This window comes from Pogona vitticeps, chromosome 1 (genome assembly GCF_051106095.1).
Source record: "Pogona vitticeps strain Pit_001003342236 chromosome 1, PviZW2.1, whole genome shotgun sequence".
Taxonomy (NCBI): domain Eukaryota; kingdom Metazoa; phylum Chordata; class Lepidosauria; order Squamata; family Agamidae; genus Pogona; species Pogona vitticeps.
In genome coordinates this window covers 70,549,343-70,573,728 of record NC_135783.1, presented here as the reverse complement: position 1 = coordinate 70,573,728, position 24,386 = coordinate 70,549,343, and the positions used below count along the sequence as shown (strand labels likewise).

Genomic DNA, 24,386 nt, shown 5'->3' with positions numbered 1-24,386 from the left:
TGCATTGCATGTATGAATTTTGTCACAAGAGTTAAGTTGAATTATCAGGTCTGCTATTCTGAAGCAAGAAGCCTTATTGCTTCTGTTTGAGATTCTCTGCACCACCTTTGTTGCATTATTATAAACTGTGGTTCATTAACCTTCACAGTGAATCCCCCTGAGATCAGTGAATTTGCTTCAGGTAAGATTTATGTAGGACCATCACTTTATATGTTTAAATAACAATTACTGGTGGTGTTTTTAAAACTGTACTTGATATTTTTCAGTCCATACCTTCATATGAGTTGAAGGGATAGTTAGGTGATATTAACGTGTGCACACCCACACAAACACTTACCTAGATCTAAGTATACTGAGTCAGTATTAATATATCTCCATTCACTTTTTAAAAACATTTGTGTTTCTTTTACTAATTCCTATTGAAATACTGAAAATCACCAAGAGGACCAAATTAATAATGGACACCAAATATCCATAAAATATATCAGAGATGAATTAAGTTGAAGGTTTAACATCCCTTTTATTAGCATCCATATGAAATATAGCAACAAGGAAAAAATGGTCGGCTTTCACTGTGGTCTTTCACTGAAACACAGTCTTTTCTCTTTGCCAGTCCATTCTGCTGTTAAAGAATCCAACTTGAAAGTAGTAAGTAGTAAGCTGAATGTGTTCGGACTTAAAACAGTCTTTTCAGGAGTAGTCTGAACAGTGTTAATAACAACACACGTATCCTTTGAATTGCATGGGTCCAAGTGCTGCTATTTGTCTCCAGGCGGTGGCCTGAGAAAAATGGATCTCAGACGTACTGAGGGCCCTGTTGGTAGAGGTGCAGTGGCTCCCAGTCCACTGCTGGTGGCCCAGCCAGCCTCTTCTCTTGGCATGGCAACTCCATGTGATGGCTGGTGTATCGGAAGTGATAGAGGCTTTTGGAGCGCATTTTGTATACACTGATTTTAAACTACAGAGGATTCTGGCACCCCTAAACCCTGCGTTGTTGAAGAGAGAAGTGCAGTTTCTCATAACTTCAAAATGGGATCTGACCAGTTTTATTAAAATGGTGGCACTAGGCCCATAGAGCTTATTTCTGAAACAGTGTTTCAGTCTGAACTATTGTTGGTCTTTTAAAGATGCAGTTCACTTCTGTGTAAATGATAGACAGCTATTAGAGGAGGTAATGATCTGTCCTCATGTTTGATGCCTCCTTTTATCAGTCCAAAGGTTTTCACTGAGTCAGATCTATTGATTAGCATTAGCCCATGTTTCAGGAAACTCATTTTGTATTAACTGTCGCTTGCTAAATATATCAAATGTATGCCAAGAGAATGCTTAAACTCTTGAATAATACCTAGTAAATTATGCCTTTGCTGAGTGTTAAGTACAGTAGTAGGATGAGCCCCAAAAATGTTAACTGGGGTCATCTTTCCCTTGTAGCATTACAAATAAAATGCTGGGTTGGAGAAGTATTGCAAAACAGCTGCTTTCCCCCCCCGAAATGCAGATACCGTCATGCAAATAAGAATACAGATTATAAAGATTTATACAAAAGGTATTTCTACATCAAATCATCAATTAAGATATATTAATAAATAAAAATAAGAGTAGAGAAGAAAGAAAATTGTCAGAAGCACTGGAAACCTGGGTGGTCTCTAGGTGTATTTTTTATACTATTCTGTTCATTTTGCTATGCACTTTGATGATCCAGGTGCAATTCTTTAAATAAACTTGGTCACTCCTACAGCAGAAAGTGAAGTACAAGACTGCTGTATAATTATGTTAATTATACAGATGGAAGCTAGATCACAATTAATTGGAACCTTAGAGAAGACTTGTGCTGGACATAGACTCTGTGATTGTTCTTTACTGTGTCAGGGTCATTTTTCTAGTTGCATCCATAATAAAGGCATTAAAAAGGAATATGCATTAAATGGACATTTATAAATATAAAGCAATATCAGCTTGTTTTTTTTTACAGTTTACTTTTCTGATATATCATTTAAAGTAAAATCAATTAATCTGAAAATCCTCAGGATCTGCTTCCATGTGTTGCTTACTTGACAGTGGTGTTACATAATTATTGTACAGTGTGGTTGTGTGTTCCCTTGTCTACAATGTTTGGAGGTGGTGACAGGCAACATGACTTCACCGAGACTGAGGCCAGGAGTGAGTCCCTACTCCTACATATATGCATGAGTCTTACTTTTAGCCTGAGATTTCTAGATTTTGAAAGTCATTCTCAAATGTAACTGCATTTTTCTTCTGTTTCATATAGATGTTTTTAAAGCTTCACAGGTAACCTTCTTACACTAACTTCTAAATGCAGAGATTTGTTCAGTTTTTGCATATCCATAGGAGTGTTTTCTTGTGGAGGAATCTTTCACTGTTCTGTGTTATGGAAAATAATACAGACAGACACATAATGGAGAGGTGCATTTGGTTAAAGTGTGTGAACTTTGTGTAGGAAAGAATTGATGCTTTTGAATGATGGTGCTGGACAGAGGACGAAATGGATGGACAGTGTCACTGAGGCCACCAGCATGAACTTGACCCAATTCCAGGAGGCAGTGGAAGACAAGAGGGCCTGGCATGCTCTTGTCCATGGGGTCACAAAGAGTCAGATACAACTTAGTGACTAAACAACAACATATATTTGCGTAAATTATTTGTAATGTCTAGAATAATCTTAGACTACAGTCTGAGTTTTTAAAAGTTTGTGATAAATAAATAATAAATACTGTAAAAATGTGCATGACTAGTGCAGTGCAGTGCATTACTGCTTATCTTGAAATAATTTTCACACACTACCAGTGAGAGGTTTCAACTGAGTCATTCATTTTAAGCATGGATCGTTCCATAATTCTATGACTATATTATCTGGCATCAGGAATTGAGTTTGCTATATCCTTGTCTTGCTGAGATCTGCCTGCACCTGCCTTTTTTCCTAATCTTTTTCTTTTGGGAAAATGATTTTATTGACGTTTCATGCATCATATCACTTAAGGCAATGTTTTGAGATGTTTTAAAATTTATCAGAGAAGGACTCTTTCTGCTTGTAAGAAGGCACTTCTGAACTCCAGAAATAATGTAGAGAAGCTAGCTATCTAACTCAAAAACACTGAAGTATTACAGAAATATTATAGTATTATACATTGCCAAGATGGGAAACCATTACTTCATCATGCTCTAAAATAACATTTACCAAATTGCTGTTATACAGTTTGTTGTAGGCCAGACAATAAGTTGTAGGCAGATTTATAGAAACAGTCATTAAAAGTAGACTGATCGAATATTTGGACAAACATGACACATAAGGCACACAAATATTTTTGTTGATTTGCTTTGTGGATAAATGTTTTTCTTTTTATACTAAGTATATTTTGTGAACTTTGTTAGAATTCAGTTCCGCCAGGAATAAAACCATCATGCTTGTCTTCCTAAAAATTTCTAAGTTTCTAAACTTCTAATGGAATCTAAGTGATTCCATTGTTTAGATTGTTTAGATTTGTATCTGTTTTGAGCTGTGTGTTAGGAATGGTGGTACTGGCATATGCATTCTGCTAATAACAGCTTTATTCAATTATGAGAAAACACGATTGTTAGGTAGAGCTAATCTAATCACATAGATTATATTGCTAAGTGGTTGACTCTGGACCCAGTCATATTATGTGCTTTAATAATTTATTTTCTTAGTATTTGAATATTAGGTCAAAAATTGCTTGAAATGAACCCTCAGCAAGGACAGATCTTGCAAAGACTCTCTGTACTGTTATTCTGGACTAATAAATATAATTATACTATATAATAGTATAGTTATTTCAAGAATGCCGTTTATAACACCGCCTTGTCCACATTTGGAAAGAAGACTGAAAAGACTGCAGACTGGTTTGAAGCCCATACTGGCTGGGGGTTGCCCAGCTTAAGGTGGGCAGTAGCTCCCTAGTTGGGTACAATGACCTCCTCCACTGTCGGAAGTAGCCCCTGGCGTCATGCTCTACACCAGTCGAGCAAAGACGTATAACTGGTAACTGCTACTTCCCGTGTTGTTTCAGTACTGTATGCGAAGCTGGAGTGTCCTCTCCAGAGCACAAAGCCTGGGTAAAATAATATGGAGGATAGGCTGTTACCCAAGCAGCAAATCCCCCCTCTCCAGGTCGCTGAAATAGTCCAGTGGAAAGGCAAGAGCCAATACAACTGGTTCCAGCGATGTTGCAGGAGTTGCCAGAATGACACAAACTGCCTCCAGGACTCCAACTCCAGATTTTGCCTCAAGGTTAACTCCTGAAGCCTTTTCCATCAGTGGATATAGCCACAGGCAGTGGAGGTTTGAAACTGGAGTTTTCCTTTTCCTGGATGGGCTACCTTCCAAGGCTGATGAGCCCCACCTACCCGGTAAACTGATTCACGGTGTAAGAAAATCCTTACTTTACATGTATACTGATAGGGTATTAGCTGGCAGTAAATGACAAGTGAAGAGATCTTGGGGTAGTGATGGATAACTCAGTAAAAATGTGGATCCAATTGATCACCACTCTAATCGGAACAAATTTTTTTGTGGTGATCACATTTGGAATATGCATACATTTCTGATCAACGTATCACTAAATAATATTGTAAAAACTTGAAAAGGTGCAGATAAAATACATACCACAGAATCCATTGTCTGCAGTTAAGCTTTATAATACAGATGCATCTATCCAGTCTTTTTGGAACAGATTCACAGATTAGAAATTCCAGCTAGGCATTTCTGAAATTTCCTATCCTAATAGTTGCATCCACAGATACATGCACCTGTTCATCTTCTACTGTGATATATGACATCAGTTGCTGGTAATGCCCTTCCGTATCCTACGTAGGAAAAACAAGCCAGTCCCTGTAAAAGTCTTACTTCGCAAATAAATCAGATTGTGAAATTCACACAGTATAACAATGGCCATTGTGACGGCTGCGATGATGTCACCTGCCTGTCATTGCTATGGCTGGAGTTCATCTGCCTATAGCAGGACAGGAGGTGGGACTTCAGAGGGAGGAGCTAAGGTATATAAGGGGGAGTGAATGATGTGTGAGTCAGATAGGGACTTGGTTAGGGTCTTGTTAGGGACTTAGGGCATGTGCAGGTTATGAGGTACTGTGTTAGTGAAGGTCTGTGTGAGAGAGTGTATGAGGGGATACTTTATTATATTGATTGCCTTGTTTAGTTAATACAGTGATTTACTATTACTTATGTTGTATCAATAAACAATGATTTTATTTTTAAAATCCATACAATTGTCTGAGGAGTCAGATATGTGTGTGGTTGGTGGCAGCGTGTAAAGTGTGTATGTAAGAGTGACGTGACACCTCCTTTGTGATGTGAGAGGAGGCTGTCACAGCCATCATATTGGACTTATTTAAATTGGAGTGGGCAAATTTATGAACAACATAACTATAATAATAATAATTCCATTGTTGTCAAGCCTGTTCAGACTTATGAGGATCCTTTCAGGTATAGATACAGAGTAACTCAGAAGAGCTTTACTGCTGTCATGATAATATTTATTGTAATATTAGAAGCAGTATGTTCATGCATATCAATAAATGTGAATATGAGTAGGAGGTGCCTGCTGCTGTCATGCTTTTGGTGGCCACTCTGGGAACAGAAGCCTGAAGTAGAGAGCTCTTTGCTCTGATCCAACAATATTTCTTTTATTAATCCTGGATGTCCGATGAAGCATACTCTGTCTAGGCCAGGGGTGGGCAATTAATTTCTATAGGGGGCCAAATGAAAAATCTGAACTGTGTTCAGGGGTGGGTAGTAATAGGCCCCCATTGGGTGAGTCCCTGCGGTGAACGAACTACAAGGCTGACATAGTTAACTCCCTAAACTTTTTAGGGAGTTAACTATGTGAACACTGTAATTCGTTCACCACAGGGGGGGGACCTGACACTGAGCTAACTCAGCTGTGCTCGGTCCCCCCCCCCCCCGCCTTCCTCTCCGACTGTCTTCTATCCTGCGCAGGTGATCATTTCCGGCCTCTTGAGCCACAGGCTGTGGAGCCGGCGGCTCAAGAATAACAATCAAAACTCTTGAGATCCCAGTGTCAGATCTCTCGAGTTTTGCTTACTGTCGTGCTGGGTGACCGGAGCCAGAGGTCTGGCTCACTCAGTGGTGACGGGCAGGCTGGACTGGAGCGGAGATGGGCGGGCTGGATTGGAACGGTGACCAGCGGGCCGGACAGGACCTGCTCTTGGGCGTATGTGGTCCGCGGGCCGCACTTTGCCCAGGTCTGGTCTAGGCCATAGCGGAGTTCAATATAGAGAGTTTAGGAAGGTTGCTTTTGGGACTTCAATTCTCAGAATTGCCCCCAGTTAGCTCCATGCTGCGAATTGGAAAAATAAATAAATAACTCTCCTAATATCTGATTCACTAAAGCAGTGGCTACAGTCAAGCCAGGCAGAACCATTCTGTAGGGGAGGAGACCGTTGGAGTATAAGTCTGGTTGCATATAATGTGTGCATGAGTCACCTGAGATAAAATATTTGTCTGTTTAATTTTTCCAAATGTTACATCTCTTTCCTATGTAATACATGTGATTGGTACAGCCCATGACTAGTAAACACATGAAATAGCTGTGGACCTTAACTTAGCAGTTTTCAACTCTAGAGCTCCCAGATACTTTACTACAACTCCCATCAATCATGACCATTTGTTATGCTGAGTGGGAATGATCATGGGAGTTGTAATCTTGGAATCCATGGTTAGAACTCTAGATGACCGCATACCCATTTTGTCAGTGGTGTAAATTACAGAGTGTAGGTGTTCGTCATGACAGTCTCTATAGCAGAATTCCAGGAGAATTCAAAATTGCAAGCAGCTGTATCCGTCCATGTCAACAAATGAGGAACAGGTTTTTTTGTAAAGCTGATGGGTCTTAATTATCCATTTAAGATCAAACCACCCTCAAAATACTCTGTATTACAACAGGAATAGCTTATAACAATAAACTATTATTGGAGAAATCAGCTGTCTCCACTTCTCTGAATATTGCAGATAAGTTCAGAGACAACAGGGAACTTTGAGGGAAATGGCATATTATATTGTAGTCCATGCTAACTAGAAAATTCCAGGTCTTGAACCCTGTGAGCCCTGATTTGCCACAACACTGTCTGGAAAGGGCATATGGGATGCATTCCATGACATATTCTTTCTAGATAGAAACCTCTTTATTTCAAGAGTTGACAGTGGTAACAACTCAAATGTAAAAATTTAATTTTTAGTTGGGAGTCTGAAGAGCTGTGCTTAAAGGGAGTTGAAAATTGCAATAGCTGTTGTTTCACTAGATCCTCCTTAAAAGGGCCCTTTCTCTCCCAGCAAATGCATGTGCATAGCTTTGTATGTTGCTCTCCTTTCCTCTCTTGCTTGCCCAAGCTATCCCTCCCCCTTCTCATGCCGTGTTGGCCTGAATGTCAGCTCTAGAGTTAATCATACATCAGCATGATAATTTACCTATTTTTATTGGTTGCTAAGATCTGTTTTGAAAATTGGGGGGGGGGGTGTTAAAATATGAAGTAGAAAGGAAAACATTTTTGTACCTTCAAGCACTTTTCCATAGATACAAATGTTTTCATGTAACAGACCTATGTTGTGAATTATAGAGAAAACATATTTTCAAGTAGTTGACCCAACTCAGAGAAGCACATCATATGGGCTTCAAGAAGAAGTGAGCAGATACAATGAAAGGAAAGAAAAAGTGAGTGAATTTAAGAATTTAAGGTAAACAAAAATAATACAACAGTGTCTTTGGAATGAGATGTGAGGAATCCTCTGATAATCTGAATGCCAATTAGTAAGGAAAAATGTGGACACACAAATACAGTCTATCCGTTACAGAAGTTGTGCATAAATAATGGGGATTGCAACATGGAAAAGCTATGTTGAGAAAGCTAGCACTAGAAAATTCCCAGCAGTCTCTTCTGCCCCCCCCCCCCCACGCAGCTCTGGAGATCTTTTTTTATGGCTATGCTTTTTCTCCCTTCGCTCCTTCCTTTTCTGCCTTATCCCCCACCCCCACACGTAGGCTTTGGGGAAAAAAATCATCCAGCCTGACTAGAAAATCAGCCTTGTTTCCTCAGAAACCGCAGCTGCTGCTAGCAGAAAACACGTCAGGCTGGCCCTCCAACATGCACAGATGTGCCTTTGTAAATCCATATAAATGCTGAGAAGGATTGCGTGCTGAGGGCAAATATCCTCCCCTCAGAGGATGGGGCCAATGCAAATGGCAGGCCATTTCTCTTTTCTTAAAGGCATCCCTCCCTCTGAGCCTCCTTCCACCTCCTCTCAGTTTTCCCTTTAATTGTTGTTTGCTGCAATAGGGTTAGAGCTTGCTTTTAAATTTAACCCTCCATAAATCAGGGAGTTGCACATATAAAAGCAACAGCAACTGATTCACCCCCACTTCTCCCTATCTTTGTTCTTGCCTCACAGGCATCACTGAGCTGCAGCATGCTTTGTTTTTCCTTTCCTTTTTCTTTTTAGTTATTTTTTTAATGTGCGCACCACATTTGAAGAGGAAATTCTTCTGTTCAGTAAGGGCACATAGAAACAAAGACAGTGGGAGAAGGGGACAGGGAGGAATTTGTTCTGAAAGTTTCTGCTGACATCAGAGGATGCTTAAAATAAAATGTTGCTTTAAAATTTACTGCTAGGCAAGAAGCGTTGTTTATCGTGCCATCTTTAAGCACACAAATCCACCCTCATCTACTTCCCTCCCCTTCCCATCCTTCTTTTGAGTCTTTCTTTCTCTTCTCCTCCCCCTCCCCCTCTTTTAATATAACTTCCAGGCGGATGAGTTGCAACTCGTTCTGCGTAATTAAAATGAGTGGATGATGGTTGAAAGAGGATGGAAAATAAGATGGGGGGGAGGGAGGGAGGCTGGCTGGCTGAGGGAGGAAGCTATAAGAGCGTTGGAGCGCTACTGCTGAAGCAGACAAAAACAGGTCTGGTTGATCCGCTGTGGGGGAGGGGAGGGCCGCCTGCCATTGGCTCTTTTCTAGGCTCCAGAGCAGCTGTGGGAGCAGAGCGCAGGATGGCAGTTACTGCTTAGGCACTTTGGTTCCATTTGTTTAATAGCTGCTCCTCTGAGCCAAGTGCAGCCTCATCAACCTTGACTGGCGGGAAAACCGACTCAGGGCATTTTTGTGTCTTGTCAAGCAGGGCTCTGTCTACGCCTGCAAACTTTTCTCCCCCGCCCTATTCTGTCTCATTCAGTGCTCATTCTTTTCTGCTATCTCTTGTTTTTCAAGAGCGTGTCTCTGTGTATATGTTTAAATGTAGCCTATGTTACAATTTTCCCTTCCTTATAATCTGTAAAATATACATCTGGCTTTTCTAAATAAACATAACATATATCCCAAGAAACAAGTTACTGTCTGCAAAACCAAACAAGGCAAATGTGGTACACTGATTGAAACAAATTGATTTCACAAATTCTAATTATACATGTCTTTCAAAAAAAAAATCTTGACTGTGTAGTTACACTGACTAGAATGCTTTTTTTTTTCTTTTGGAAATGTGTTTTCTACTGTCAGACTCCCTTGAATAGTAAGCTTCTGTAGTTAGGAATGGGGTTTAGCTGGTCTTTGTCCATGGGGTGCTGAATATCATTTTAGGAGACCCTGTTCAAATGTTAAGTCTGAGCTGGGATAATCACATTTTCCATCTTTTACTCCACGACATGTAATACCAAGTTTGATCTACCTTGAAGAGTTGATGTGAGAAGAAAATAGGGGCTTCAGTAATATGGCAGAGGAGTAATAAAGCAGTCCATCTATATATAAAAACAGTATCAATGTTTGTTACTGTTGACTTCAAGACTGGAGACGGCTACAGTTGGGAAAAAATTATTTCATCTCCATTACTAACTGACATGCAGAGGTTATGAATACATATAAGACTTTGTTTTTAATACATTCTAAAACATTCAGGACAGAAATTAAGACCTCAAAAACATTGATTACGTAGCTAATCTTGGAGCTGAAACTAAATATATGTTTTATGCTTGATTATTTTCATGTCAATGAAAGCGAAAAGTAAATTTTATAACTGTGACAGTACTTTTTGTTAGAAACTTCTTTGTTTTCACAGGCTATTTTCTGCTGACCTGTGAGCTTTATTTTACATGGAAACCTACTCTCCCTTTGTGTTGGAATAGAGAAGTACTTTTTTTTTTAAAGCAACATTTATATATTTTTCTGATTTCTACACCCTCTCCCCATGTGCAGGTGGGGCAAATGTTGTGAGTGGAAAGAACTGATCAGGTGCTATCAAATGCTACTTCTTAGGCATCCTTCAGTCTCAAAAGACCATGGTAACACGCTCTGTATGAGTGTCCTCTCCAGAGCATGAAGCCTGGGTAGAATAATATGGAGGATAGGCTGCTACCCAAGCAGCAGATCCCCCCTCTCCACATCGCTGAAATAGTCCAGTGGAAAGGCAAGGGCCAGTACAACTGGTTCCAGCCACGTCGCAGGAGTTGCCAGAACAACACGAACTGCCTCCGGGACTCCGATTCCAGATTTTGCCTCGAGATTTACTCCTGAAGTCTTTTCCATGAGTGGATATAGCCCCAAGGCAGTGGAGGTTTGAAATCGGAGTTTTCCTTCTCCTAGATGGGCTGCCTTCCAAGGCTACTTAGACGAGTGCATATCTGTATGAATATCTTTCACAGTAATAGCTAAATTGGCATAGGAGTTAGCATCCATAGCAGTTGCATACTCTGTTTTTAAATGCATTGTGTGTATATATATTGTGGGTGGAATTAAATATTTCAACAAATGTAGTGATATAAGGAAGTAGAATGTTACGAAACATAAACATATTCACATCTTTCTTTGATGAAAAAAGTTGTTTCTGGATTTTATTTTTGGGGAAATTTTCTTTTCTTTTTTCTTGCCCTCCCCCATACTGTCATTGTACTGCTAGGCTGACACCCACTGGTAACAGTAAGCATGAGATCAGTGCTGTTGAATAAGCCTCTTGTGCAAGAAATAACTTCTCAAGTGGGTATAGATTTTAAAAGCAGGTGAAATTAAAGCTAACTTTAGGAGACAGAACTAAAAAAATACACTTTATTTTTTGGGTAGGCATATGTTTTGGAAGGAAACCTGACTGTTTGAGCAGCAAAATATTTGTATTTATAGCAGTTTTTTAAACACTATTTTACCATGTATATTGTCTGCGTAATGTATGTTATCATATGTAAACATTATATAGGAAGAGAGAGAACCGATTGTCAAGTTTCCATTAGTTTGTTTCCTTGCATATGTAGAAATCTATAAGCATAATGGAAGTGTAAACACTTCTCAATGCACTCTAGACATAAAAATACACTTTTGTCTGTTCTCACTCTCCTAACACTCAATTTGAGTGGATGTCTCCTGGTTCTGGTATTGCATGAGAGGGAAAAGAGCTTCCCTCTATCTACTTTATCCATCCACTGCATAATTTTTTATCTCTCAGTCATGTCCTCCCTCAGGCACCTTTTCTCTAAACTAAAGGGCCCCAAAGGTGTAGCCTTTCCTCATAAGGGAGGTACCCCAGCCCAGTCATCATTTTAGTCACTCTCTTTTGCACTTTTTCAAGTTCCACTATGCTTTGATATGTTGCAACCAGAACTGTACGCATTTTGTACAATGGCATTATAATATTGGCTGTTCTATTTTCCATCCACTTTTTAATGATACCTAGCATGTAATTGGCCTTCTTCACTGCTGCCGCACACTGAGTTGACACTTTCATCGAGCTGTCCACCAGCACACCAAGATCTCTTTCCTGATCCGTCACAAACAGCTTAGAACACATTTCCAACCCCGTAACTGAATCTGTGTTTTCCAATTATGAAGTTAGTTAATAGAGTTATTTGGACAGCAGTTTGAATTTCATCAAAGTGAAGGTAAGAAATTCTTGTGTAGGTCATGTTAGAGATTATATGGTTCAGTTTGCCAAAATATTCAACACAGTAGTATAGCCTGGCTTCCAGTTTGTACTGATATCCCAAGAACTGCACTATGCATTGATTTTTTTTTCTGGCTGTAATGCAAGCTTGTCATGTTTATTACAGACCTAGGAATGTTATTTTTTAAAAAGGTGAAGTGTTAGTGATAAGTGCTGGATTGTTTCTTGCTTTTCAAGTGGAACATTATTAACACATTACCTTTTAAATTAATTTTTATAGCACTATACAAAAATGGCTAGAAATTGACTACTGATCTCAACACCATTTTAAAAGTAATGGATGAACACTACTTATTACATGAAAAATGCCACTGCCTGTCATTACATTATTTCACAGATGTGGAATTCTTGCCCTGTCAATATCATCATAAAGTAACGCATTACAAGTAATGTCATTTCCTGTAGGATGATAGTCCCAAGCTCTGATTGAATATAATCCAGTTGATCAAGCAAATATTTCCTGTTTATGGTTTGGATTCGGAGGCCCAATGAGTTTACTTTGCTGAGAAAATAAAGTTTCTTGGCATGCAAAACCTTAAAATGTTAGCTATTTGTATATTTCCCAGAAGGCTCTAATACAGGAAGGGTTATCAAGGACTAGCTTCTATCTGCTTTGAACCCCAAAGTCCTCATTTGAAAGAAGTACCTTTCTATTTTTTAAAAAAATCTCCCCCCATGTGCTATACATTTGTATGCATGAAATGGACTCTAGAAAACATGGAAGTGTTGAAAAAGATCTGCCAAGGCTAGATCGTTTAGAGATTAAAGCAGTAAGTACCCTTTCACCTTTGAGCATGCACTTTGAGTCTTTCCTCAAAGCCTATGTAAAATGAACTGCCTGGTCTAAACTCAGTCTTCCACCCCACAGTACAGAACTGATGCAGACTTCATAATTGGAGAACACAGATTCTGTGAGAGGGGCTGAAAATGTGTAGAGTGCATTGTGAAGTGTTCACCCTTCCATTATGTTTATGGATTTTTACATACTGTATGTAAGGAAACAAACAAATGGACATTTCTTTCTATAGAGATCACCGGTGCTGCTGCTTTCCTTTTCTTTCTTTCTTTTTTTTTTTTTTGCCTTTAATTTTTATTAAAACGAAAACAATTACAACAACAAAAATACAAATAATAGTGCTGTTTGAGACTACATTCTAACGTGCACCCCATACCACGAGTCCCCATTTAACAATTTTTATTACAAATTTCCTTTCCAAAATTGTATAGATTGTTGCTGAGAGGCTTTCCCCTTTCCTTTCACTAATACAAATTCAACAAATCTACCCCATCATACTGATGGTCATGTCTGAGCCTGTGTTTTAATGTTGTATGTTAATGTGTATGCCAGTATTTATCAACAGTTTGTTTGCATCATGCGAAGAGTCACTGTGTTTTTGCATGTAAAAGGTGATCAGTTTTCTGGGGAAACTATTTTTGGTGAAAGCAGTACCTTTTTATCTTACAATGCTTTATATATCCATATATATATATTACTTTATATTCTCCTGGAATAAAATAGTAGTTTGTTTGACATAGGCATATAAACACATTTTGAACCAAGGAGGATGTTTTTTCTTTAACCTATAGCTCATGTCTTGGCTTACATTTTGAATGATCAGGAATTGTTTCTTGTGATAAAATTGTTTTCTCCTAGCTTCATAAACTATAGGTTAGGAGACATTTTCACCTCATATTATATAGCTGATTCTGACTTCATATCTGGAGAATGTAGTGATAGTTGTGGGGTTTGGAAGAAAACTCAGATATTTTGAGAAATATTGTATGTATGAATTTGTTTGGAAATAATGAGGAAAAGTAATATCTTTCTCCTGCTGTATTGATTTGGATCAAGCAAATTGATGCAATTGTTCTTTTTCCATCACTGATGGTAAGATGCTGTGTGGAAATACTGTTTCTTTTATTCTACAGTGAATGGTATGCTCTATTTCTTGGAAACTATGATCTTGTGACGTCTGCTTTTTGAATTTCCTGATCTAGGCAGTCTCAATAGGAAAAGTGAGTACTGTATGGGGCCAGTTTCTCCAACAGCCCATCACTCTAAAAACACCTTATACACGTGTCTTTTATATCCACTATGCTACATTATTTTTGCAATATCCTACCACATTTGCTTTTACTAAATTGATCACTCCTTTTTCTCAAACCCTTGGTCACAATGATGAATATTATGTCCTGTTAGAAAGCAGTATAACTGTAATTTAAATGAAAGTGTCTTACTTCTCCTGCGGCCATTATCACATAGTTACTGCAGAATCAGATCCTTGGCATTCAAAATAGTTGGAAACAAAATGCTAACATTTACTCTTTGATGCTTTCTTTTTTTTAATTAAATGCCCTGTTGTCTATTCTATATTTTTCTCTAAAAAGACATAAAGCCACACTGACTCACCAGCCTCATTTTCCACAACAGAATATCAATAAGGAGGTGAAAAGGGCGCAGTGGGCTGAAGATTAGGGAGCATAGCATGTTTTACTTTCATATGGTTTCTTTGCCCTTGCATAGTTCTGGAAAATGAAAGAAAAAGAGAAATAAATTATTTTAGCTCAGCAAAGGGAAACAATGATACAGGCTCCACATATCTTTAATATCATATTGGAGTGGGGTTAGAATTTGCACCTAATGCCCAGACTAACCCAAACATATTCTGTCACAGAAGAACCTATTCCAGGCCATACAGAAGAGTTCCTCTTCAGTTGAAAGGCAAAACAGGGAATAGTGATGCAGTCTGTCCTGGGTGGTGTTACCCTCTGCCTGGAAAGTCAGGTTTGCATCTTGAATGTACTCCAGGATTCATTCTAGAACCTTGACATTTAGGTCTTCATGGTAACCAGGAGTGCTTTTGCACAGTTAAAGCTGATTTACCCATTGCATCTATTTCTGAAGATGTCTGACTTGATTACTTGATATTTTGTTTTCTTCTGTCCTGACTAGACATGGGAACGAATAAAAAATGAATTGGGATATTTGTTAAAAATTGCTGATTCATTAAATATTTGTCTCTTCATATCTGTGAGTTCCAGAGACCCCAACAAATATAAAGGGATGAATAGCTGTCTATTTTTATTCGTTCCCCCATATGAAGAGAGGGAAGTCTAGCCTTCCCTCTCTCCCTATGGCCTTCTCATTCTGCCTAAGGGCCCACCAATCAGGTGATCGGTGGGCTGAAAGGCAGCCAGGCAGCCCCACCGCCGCCCCCCCCCACAGCCTGTACCTTATCCCCTTCCCCTCCCTACTTTAGCTGCTTACACCATCCACCACCACCCAGTGCTACCATCACTTATTGGTACCTGCTGTCACCATCATCAATTACCGCCTGCTGCGGTGGCCTCCGCAGCCACAGCCTGCCATAAGGGACACTGGCTATTCTTTCCAAAGATGGTGGCTGCAGCTTCTTTTGGGTCAGGGAAAGGGTAGCCTTTGCAAAGGGTAACCTGGATTCCCTTAAGGCAGACCAAAGCGGTGGATGCCATCACAGTGAATGGCAGTGGATGGAGATTGCAAAGGCCACCGTGGGGCAGGTGGCTGTGGATGATCGTGGTGGTGGCAATGATGCAGACCGTGGCAGCCAAGGTAGGGATGCGACGGGAAGGGGGCAGACTGTGGGGTGAGAGTCAGCTTTTTTTTTTAGACAGCCTCTGGCTGTCTTAAAAAAAAAAAACCCGATGAACTGACAAATCAATTTGTGCTTCGTCGGTTCATGAGGAGCTTCGTGCTTCATCAAATTTGATGGATCACGAAGCAGGATGAATTGCCAAAATGGCAGATCATCCCCATCTCTAGTCCTGAATAAATTACTGTAACATGTTGTACATAGGGCTGACTTTGAAGAAACTTTGCGTAGTCCAAAATCATGCTGACCAGGACTGGTTACAGGAAACATATAACTCCATTTTTACAGCAGCTGCACTTTGGTTAACAATCCCTTACTAGGCACAATTCAGAGTGCTAACTATGACCTATAAAGCCTTACACAATTAAAGTCCAAGCTACAGGAAAGACCATATCCTCTCATACAAGCTGTCCCAGGCTTACGATTTTCTGGAGAGGCCCTTCTCATAGTCCATTCAGCAGCTTGTTTGGTGGAGGCTCAAGAGCAGGCCTTTTTTGTGGTTTTGCCTAGGCTTTGGAACTCTTTGCCACAAGAGGCCAAGTTTACCCAATTGCTGCTATCTTTCCAACAGTAAGCAAATATGCTTTCCAACAGCAAGCAAAGGTCTCATATAGATAGGTACGACAGGTAAGTAAACAAACAAGTAAAGATGAGAAATAAACATTTAAAAATATAAAACGAGTGTAGTAAACCTTTCCGTTCCTGAGGAGTATGAACTGGCCAAAGCCCACTCTCAGAGTGGACACTCTGATATTCTGTTACATATGTGAAATGTTCTTTAGTGGAGGAAGAATTTGTCAGGACTAGACCACGAGTATTTTTTTTGTGTCAGGTGGTCAATGAATTGTTCTAAATCAGAAAGAATACATTTACAGTATATGAATAAAAATGTAGATGGATTTATCAATGAAATTACCAAAAGAGATTTGGAAAATCCTACTTTCAGTTTAATAAGGATATACTGGCTTAATGAAGCCAATCTGTGAATGCAATTGAGCTTTCTTAGGGTGATATGTATTTTATTTTATTTGCAGGCATTGATTTCCAGGTCTTTGGCACAGTTTGATTTATGGCAATATGCCATTTGCTATGGTTGTCATACAGTGCTGAATCTTTTAAAGCAAATTCAGCCCCCTAGACTGCAACCAACAGCAAAGCTGCTTCTTGATGCAGATGCTGAGGCACAGTTCCACTCAAGGTTACTGCTTCTACTTTTTTGTCCCACATAATAGGCAATTCTCATGAAAAGAACCATTCCAGATCATGTGCAAGGAATTGGCTAAAGGATGATGAAGCAGTGAATGTTGAGGCCTAGCAATTGCTGAAGGAGAATGTAAGAATATGAGTAAAGAGCATCAGCAAAGTAACATTTATTAAAATATTTTTTTGCATTTTGCACAATCTCTTCAAAACTCTAACAAAATTTATTTTTTTCATAAGCATTTAAAATTATTTTTAAAATATGAGACATTTACTTTGATGAGGAAGTTCTATTTAGGATAGAGGTTTAAAAATACTGGCTGATATCCTGTTGCACAGCTCTGCACATGCAGCACGAACCTGCAGCAATGTTACCAAAAATTTCAGAAGGATGGATGTGTTATTCTTGAAGCAGTTCTGCATGCATGCTATGTGACAAGCTGAACAGGAGTCATGCAGTCGATTGCACAATATAATTATGAGATCTGGACTGCCTGGGCATAATGCCCAGCAGACTTATGAAGGTGTAGCTTTACATTATGCAAATACAAACAAAATTTCAGCCACTGAAACATTTTCTGTGGCTTCCAAAGTAGTACCGTTTTTCTTTCTATAGCAAAGTTCCCTCATTTGCCTCAAAGTTTGTTTCAACATTCATTATCACTAGCATTTTAATCAAGGAATGTAACTTTCAGCACTTGCTCCTGTGAGTGTTGCATTTTTAAGCAATCATTTTTAAAAAAATTGTTTATGGCAGGGTAGTTTTAAAATTCTGCAATATATCCATTCCATGGTTAATAACTTTCTTTCACTATTGACTTAATTGTGTACTGTTAAGTTGATGACACCATATGATGGCCCCTTCCAGGGTCTTCTAGATATAAAGTAGTTTTCTATTCTCTTATTCTTTAAGTGCTCTGGGACAGTTTAGTTAGTTCAAGGCCATATAGGTTTGTTGTTCTCCCATACAGCACTGTGGGAAATCAAACTCTTGACCCCTGACTTTACAATCAGGCACTCTAAGTTATCCCACATCCCTCCCTCCAATAAAATATTTCCCGAAGGTGAATTAGCAAATTAATCCTCTCTTCATTTCTGCTACTGGATACTTGAATGGGCACAGAGCAGTAGGTCACTGGCAATTTCTAAACAATAGAAAAGCATGGATATTACATTTCTAAGAATGTAGGCGTCTTTTCATGTAGCATCTTCCATTGTCATGCTTATAAGATAGCTTTTCAACTTGAGGGGAGGGGAGCTACAATTCCATATTAGGTATAAATGGTCATGTTCCATGTATCCAAAGAGGAAGTTGAGCATCCACAAGTTGCTAGTGGATCATGATTTCCATATTTCATTCAGCTTGAGCATCTCTGGTCTTCAAGATTATTTTACACAGGGAGGCATAAACCTAGAAGATGTTTTCAAAGGATGATGGTGAGACTTTAAATCTACAAGGTCTTTTCTCCCTGCAGTTGCCAGCCATATTTTGCATAGATTGACACTGCCCATGAGATGCCATGATTAATTGATAGTACTGTTCTTGTGCATCATTTGCCATTACTTACTCAGTTTATCAGTATGGTGGGCAGAAGTGTAATCTAAATAATGGAATGACACAAGCCTTTGGCTGGCTCATCCATTCAGAGAAGTCTGCTGATGAAACTATGGTAATGTGTGATACAATTCTGCCTGTACTCAAGCCAAATACTTTAAGATAGCATTACACTTGGAGATGGCAAGCAAATTGAAGATATAGGCTCCTTCTGGACCTAATGATCCTAACTTCATAATCTAGTTAAGGAGCCAGAAACTAGTATCAGGCATTCTTGTGTGCTATTTTATTTTTTTGATGATCCTTATTAAAATTAACCACAGTCTCTGTTATGTCTGAAGTGGAAACTTATGGATTAATTGTGATTAGCCAAATAGGATGTGAGATGACACTTATCCTAGATAATAGTAAGACATTGATACGAAGTTTCAGATGTAATGGAATACTAAAGTTTACTTTAACTGTAGTTAACGTGCTGAATGCCGTGGAGTATCAGAGAGGACTACACTGGTCCTTTTCTCATTCCAGGCTTGTTGCTGTTATGTCCAAAGCAGCCAATAAAATGAAGGCAGAGTCCACATCGTGAGTTTAGCCAAATTCTGTCTTTATGTTTGGAAGTTAAACTGTGGTTTGGTATGATGTCTCTACTGAGTTGTTGAGGTTATTTTTCAGTGTAAAACATCTGACAGAGATATGATAGATACCCAGTGTAGTGTAGTGGATGGAGGGGCGACCAGGCCTCTGAAAAGCAGGGTTTGAATACCCACTCAGCCATGGAAGCTCACTGGGGCAGTGGAAATGGTAAAGCCACTCCTTAAATATCACACCTTTGTTGAAAGCCCTATTAGAATCGTTTTAAGTAAGTTTCGGCTTTACAGCAAATAACAACAAAGACATAAGGGTTGCATGACAAGAAGATTCATATTCATATGAATCTTCAAAAAACAATTGGCAAAATCATGGTTGTGTAACTTTGTGCCGCATAACCCAGATGGGGTGCAGGAAGCATTTAATTTATAATAATTAAAGCTGCCTATCCTTGTCCTTTTGGGTTCTAAGGCACTCTAGGGCTCCCTTTTGCCCTGGAAAGCTGTTGGAAGCATCATATTGGGGTGGGGTGGGGGTTAGTAGTAAAATAAAATCACCATTGGGTCAGCAGTGATGGTTCTGATCATGGTTGCAGCAATCCAGTAGTGATTTTTTTTATTTTTTTTTTACTTTTAAAGGTTCCCTCCTTCCATCTCAAGCCTCCCAAAGGCTAAAATGGAGCTCTAGGGAACATTGGAACCCAACAGGCAGGGAATTGGACACTTTCAGTTACTTTAAATTAAATGCTTACAGCATTTAATCTAGCAGAGTAGCATTGCTTTCCTTGAATTTATGTCACATAGTAGTGCCCTAATAGGTTTAACCAAAGTTTCACAAGAGTATTTTCGAGTTCTTGAACAAGTCCATATTCTCTTCTCTAAAACTTGCAGAGCAACTTTCTGATGCATACAACAGCTTTAAGAAGTTCAACAATATCTATATTCTTCAGTGCACTTTTTTAAAAAACCAAACTTGTATTTCTTAAATGGGATTGCTAAGAACAGAGCCATAAAAATATCCAGTGTTAAGAACTGTATGCTACAGATTTTGCTGTATAATAATGTTACTCTTATTAATAATATTAATAAAATTGTGTACCATCAAGTCAATTCTGCCCATGCCCCCAAGGCGAGGTAGAATCAATGGTACATATGTTTTTCCATAGCCCCTTTCATCACCTACATACGGAGAGATTTATCCTGCCATGTTTAGATAGATTAACAACATATGCAAATGAGGATGGGTTGGAAAGACTTTTAAATGATGAAAACTCTTTTGTTATGAAACAAATAGCTAAAATTGCTTATATTTGATTACATTTCATATTAAGAAGATGGGTTAATTAGAAGGTTTAAATTCTAAATTAAATTTTAAACTTTGAATTTTGAATCATATGTAGATACCTCCTTATGTTATCAAGTTATTATCCTGTAACTGTGCTAGATGTATTCTTATGCTTTTATACAGCAGTAAAGTTCATTCATTCAAATAGGACTGCTAAGAACAGAGCTATGAAAATATCCAGTGTTAAGAACTGCTACAGATTTTACTGTAGAATAATGTTATTCTTATTAATAAAATTAATAAAATTGTGTACCATCAAGTCAATTCTGACTTACAGTGACACTTTCCAGAGTTCATAGAAAAAAATTGGAAAGGACCTATAAAGCCATCTCAAATGTTGTATGGATCCCAGTTATGTACTCATTATAATTACAGACTGTTAGAAATCATTCAGGCTAAGTTCCTGAGAGCTATATTTCCACTACCACATTGTGTCCCTAAAGTAGCTTTTTGTTTAGAGGCTGGTCTAATCCCTGTTGAAGCTCATGCCAGGGTATATTTGATAAACTACTGGCTAAAACGTATCTTTCTACCAGTAGGACTTGAACCATTAACGGTGTTGAATACCTTTCAATCCAAATGGAAAAGGCACTCGTCTAATGAATTATTATCTCTGGGATTTTCTTCCAACACATTAATAGTGCTGGGGTACTTGAAAGTCAAATCAGCCCTGAAGCAGAGAATCTGAGACATTGCATTACCAGAACATCTAAGTTTGTTATGTATTGCATTAAGAAATAAGATATTTGTACCTTCTACTTACCTGACCAATTTAAGCTTTCCGAAATTTTAAAAAAAGCTGTTACACTCGCTCGGTTTACAATCTTGCCTTCTGTGCTAGTGGAGGGAGATACCAGGGAGTACTTTATCAGAATCGTTTAAAAAAACCTAGAACACTCTAGATCACTGGTTCTTAACCTTGGGTTACTCAGGAGTTTTGGACTGCAACTCCCAGAAGCCTTCACCACCAACTCTGCTGGCTGGGGTTTCTGGGAGTTGCAGTTCAAAAACATCCGAGTAACAAAGATTAAGAACCACTGCTCTAGATCAGCCCATTCCAGCAAGGGGGGTCATACAACAACACTTCCATAAGAGATTATCGTTCTGCACACAACCAGACCCATTTATCAAAAATCAGGGATTTCCTATTTGACATCAAAGAACTTATGATAGTCATAACAGGCTACCTGATGAAATCACAGCAGCTTCCTGCAGCAGAAAGTGAACTCCTGAGGAGGCAGAGAAAGGACAATTCTACACAAGAGCCCGATATGGACTATCACAATCCGTCTCCGAGCACAATAAACAGAATTGCTGGACTGTCCCTGGAGGAATTACTGCTTTGTGTGGATCCTAAGAATGTAGAGTATCATGGACCTAACTCCCTAAAAATCCCTATGGTAGATACAGAGGACAATCATCAGACCTCGTTGGATGACAAGGGCAAATCAACCCAAGCCACAGAGCCCCCAAGCGGAACAATAAGAAGTCCAGCTGTGAACAGTGGCAAAAAAGGTCTGGGCATAGGTGCACCAACAGTTAGAAGGAAGGGGAGAAAGAAAAATATTGATAGGTCTGGTAGTAAGAAGTTGACCAATCTCCTGCAGGAGAAGGTAAAGAAAGTAAAGAAAGGCATTAATTTTAGACCACTCTTTAAACTATTAGATGTGGATGCTGCCACTGATAATAATAGAAGGAAGCGGGATGCTAATAAAAGCTCCCCCCAATGTGTCCCCAAGCCGAAAAGGAAACAAATAAATAAGGATATAATAATGACACACAATGTAAAGGGACCAGGCCTTGATACACCTTATGCATACCCAAATTGCCCAGTTGTCGGCAGAGTAGCGCCTCCCCAAATAAAAAAGACACCATCATCCAACATCAAATACTGGTCCCAAAATACTAGCAAAGAACAATCAACAAGGGAATGACACTGAGCCCGTTGGTAACCCAATACCTGTTATAATTGGCAACAGGAACGCCCATAAAGGATTCGGGAGGTGGAAAATAAGCAGAAATGAAACATACAAGGTTACTGCCCCCCACCAACGGAGATGGGCTGGGAATTCATACGAGGCCTATGGTCCTCCACAGCTCCATTGGAGGTCTCAGATATGGGCTAGACATTCCCAAGGGCACCAGGACCGCATATGCATAGAGGTTGGAAACCGGTTTGTAAGTGACTGTAAATGACCATATACGACTGTAGCGGAGAGTCATGACTCCCATTCTCAAGTGTTGTTACTCTTATCATGGAATCGTTTATATCCCTGCAACAGTGGGGAAATTGAAAGTGTGGGACATGTTATTTTACATAGTTCCTTCTACCAGGAATTTTGTAAAGATTTTTGTTTATCTATTCTCCAAAAATTTCTGGGAAGAACAGAAGATTTTTACATCTGTGACCAAACTTTGTGCACCCGCCATAGACTGCTACAGCTCCTTGATCACCTAGTGATTTTCCCCAGAAGAGGTCTTGGATATTTTCGATATAAACTCCAACATAAATTTTATCCCCTTTGGGAGATACTGCTTGGTATAGCATATGTTGCAAGTTTCGTATTGTTTGTTTCATTCTTTTATGTTGTTCAATTTGTTTGGTCTTTGACTGTAAATAAATAAATTTGGAATATGTTTGATAAAAGCAAAACAGAATCTAAAATACTAGAAAGATGTAGCTTTTAAAAAAGAGATTTATACATACTAAAAGTGAGAGAACAGAGGGATGGAGCATGTGGAGCAGGAAGGAAGAAAGGCCAAAGGTGAAATAAAGAGCAAGGGACCCTAAACAGAGTTAGAAGAATAGAAGGAATGACAGTACTTCTAGTGGGAAATCACAACCAAAAGATAGGGAGGAGACAGACTATACAAGATTTTGAAAGTAAGAGCAGGAAGCTTATATTGAGTCCTGGAACACCAGTTAAAAGACTTCAAGCAAGTAGTAACATAATCCAAATGACAGGTGAAAATTTTGTCTTTAATGTTAAAATCTGAAGAAAAACAAGAGAGTTAATAAGAATTTCTAGAAGACCAACCAGAAGAGGGTGACAATAGTATGAACAGAAACAACCAAGGTATGGAATAAGTCTTAGTGAGGTGAGGGGAGATAAATTCTAATAATATATATATTTTTTTAAAAAAAGAAGTCTTAACAGTAGCCTGAATATGAAAAAGGGAAGAACAGAATGAATAGAAAAACACTTCAGGCACATTTCATGTGATGGATAATAACATTGCCAGTAGTTACAGAAAACATGTGCAGAGAAGGCGACATCCGAGGAGGGAAAATAAGCAACTCAGTCTCAGCCAATTTAAGTTTCAGACAGTAATGGCATATTCAAGCTGAAATGTCGGCCAAACTATTTGAAACAAAAAATTCCAAACTATTTGGAATAGTAGAAGAAAGTTTGGGGGTGGAAAGGTAGAGCTGAGTATCATTGGCATACTAATGATATTGAGATCTGTGAGATCTACTAAACTGATCCAAAGAGAACACTAGAAGTGGCATAGGACACAGTTGTAGACAACTATTCATAGCACGTATTTTGCTGTTTCATAGTCAAAACAGACTGGAAGGGTGGAGGTGCTTTCAACCTGTACTTACAAATATTGGCTAACAGCATGCCCAGCTGTCTTCTTCCCCTCTCTGCCCTACATGAGGAGAGAGAGGACAAGTACAGAGAGGAAGAGAGTCATGTCTTCAGTCTGTGATTCCTTTACTCAGGCCTCCAAGGACAGGGAATTTCCATGAAACAAGCCTCACAGGACAGAGCTTGACAGAGGGACTTATCCGGAAACCACTACAGACTGGGTTAAGCCAAAAGTAAAAAGGGACAGAGAGAAGCTCTTGTTCACTCACATCATGTGTATGTAGGTGAACCAGTGGATATTGTGTGTCTGGATTTTCAGAAGGCGTTTGACGCAGTCCCTCACCAAAGGCTGCTCAGAAAACTCCACAGTCAGAGGATAAGAGGGCAGGTCCTCTTATGGATTGAGAATTGGCTGAGAACCCAGAAACAGAGAGTAGGTGTCAATGGGCAGTTTTCAAAATGGAGAGAGGTGAAAAGTGGTGTGCCCC

General features: G+C 39.1%; 1 protein-coding gene and 1 long non-coding RNA gene across 8 annotated transcripts in view; one reads left to right on the top strand and one right to left on the bottom strand.

The window, feature by feature from the left end:
• The window catches only part of ARID1B (AT-rich interaction domain 1B), a 475,555-nt gene that overhangs the window by 214,116 nt on the left and 237,053 nt on the right, over window positions 1-24,386 (top strand). The gene's annotated exons all lie outside the window — the stretch shown is intronic.
• The window catches only part of LOC140705856 (uncharacterized), a 45,738-nt gene continuing 35,711 nt past the window's right edge, over window positions 14,360-24,386 (bottom strand). Inside the window, exon 2 of the long non-coding RNA XR_012085432.2 lies at window positions 14,360-14,512. This is a non-coding gene — a long non-coding RNA (uncharacterized LOC140705856). The remainder of the gene's footprint in view (window positions 14,513-24,386) is intronic.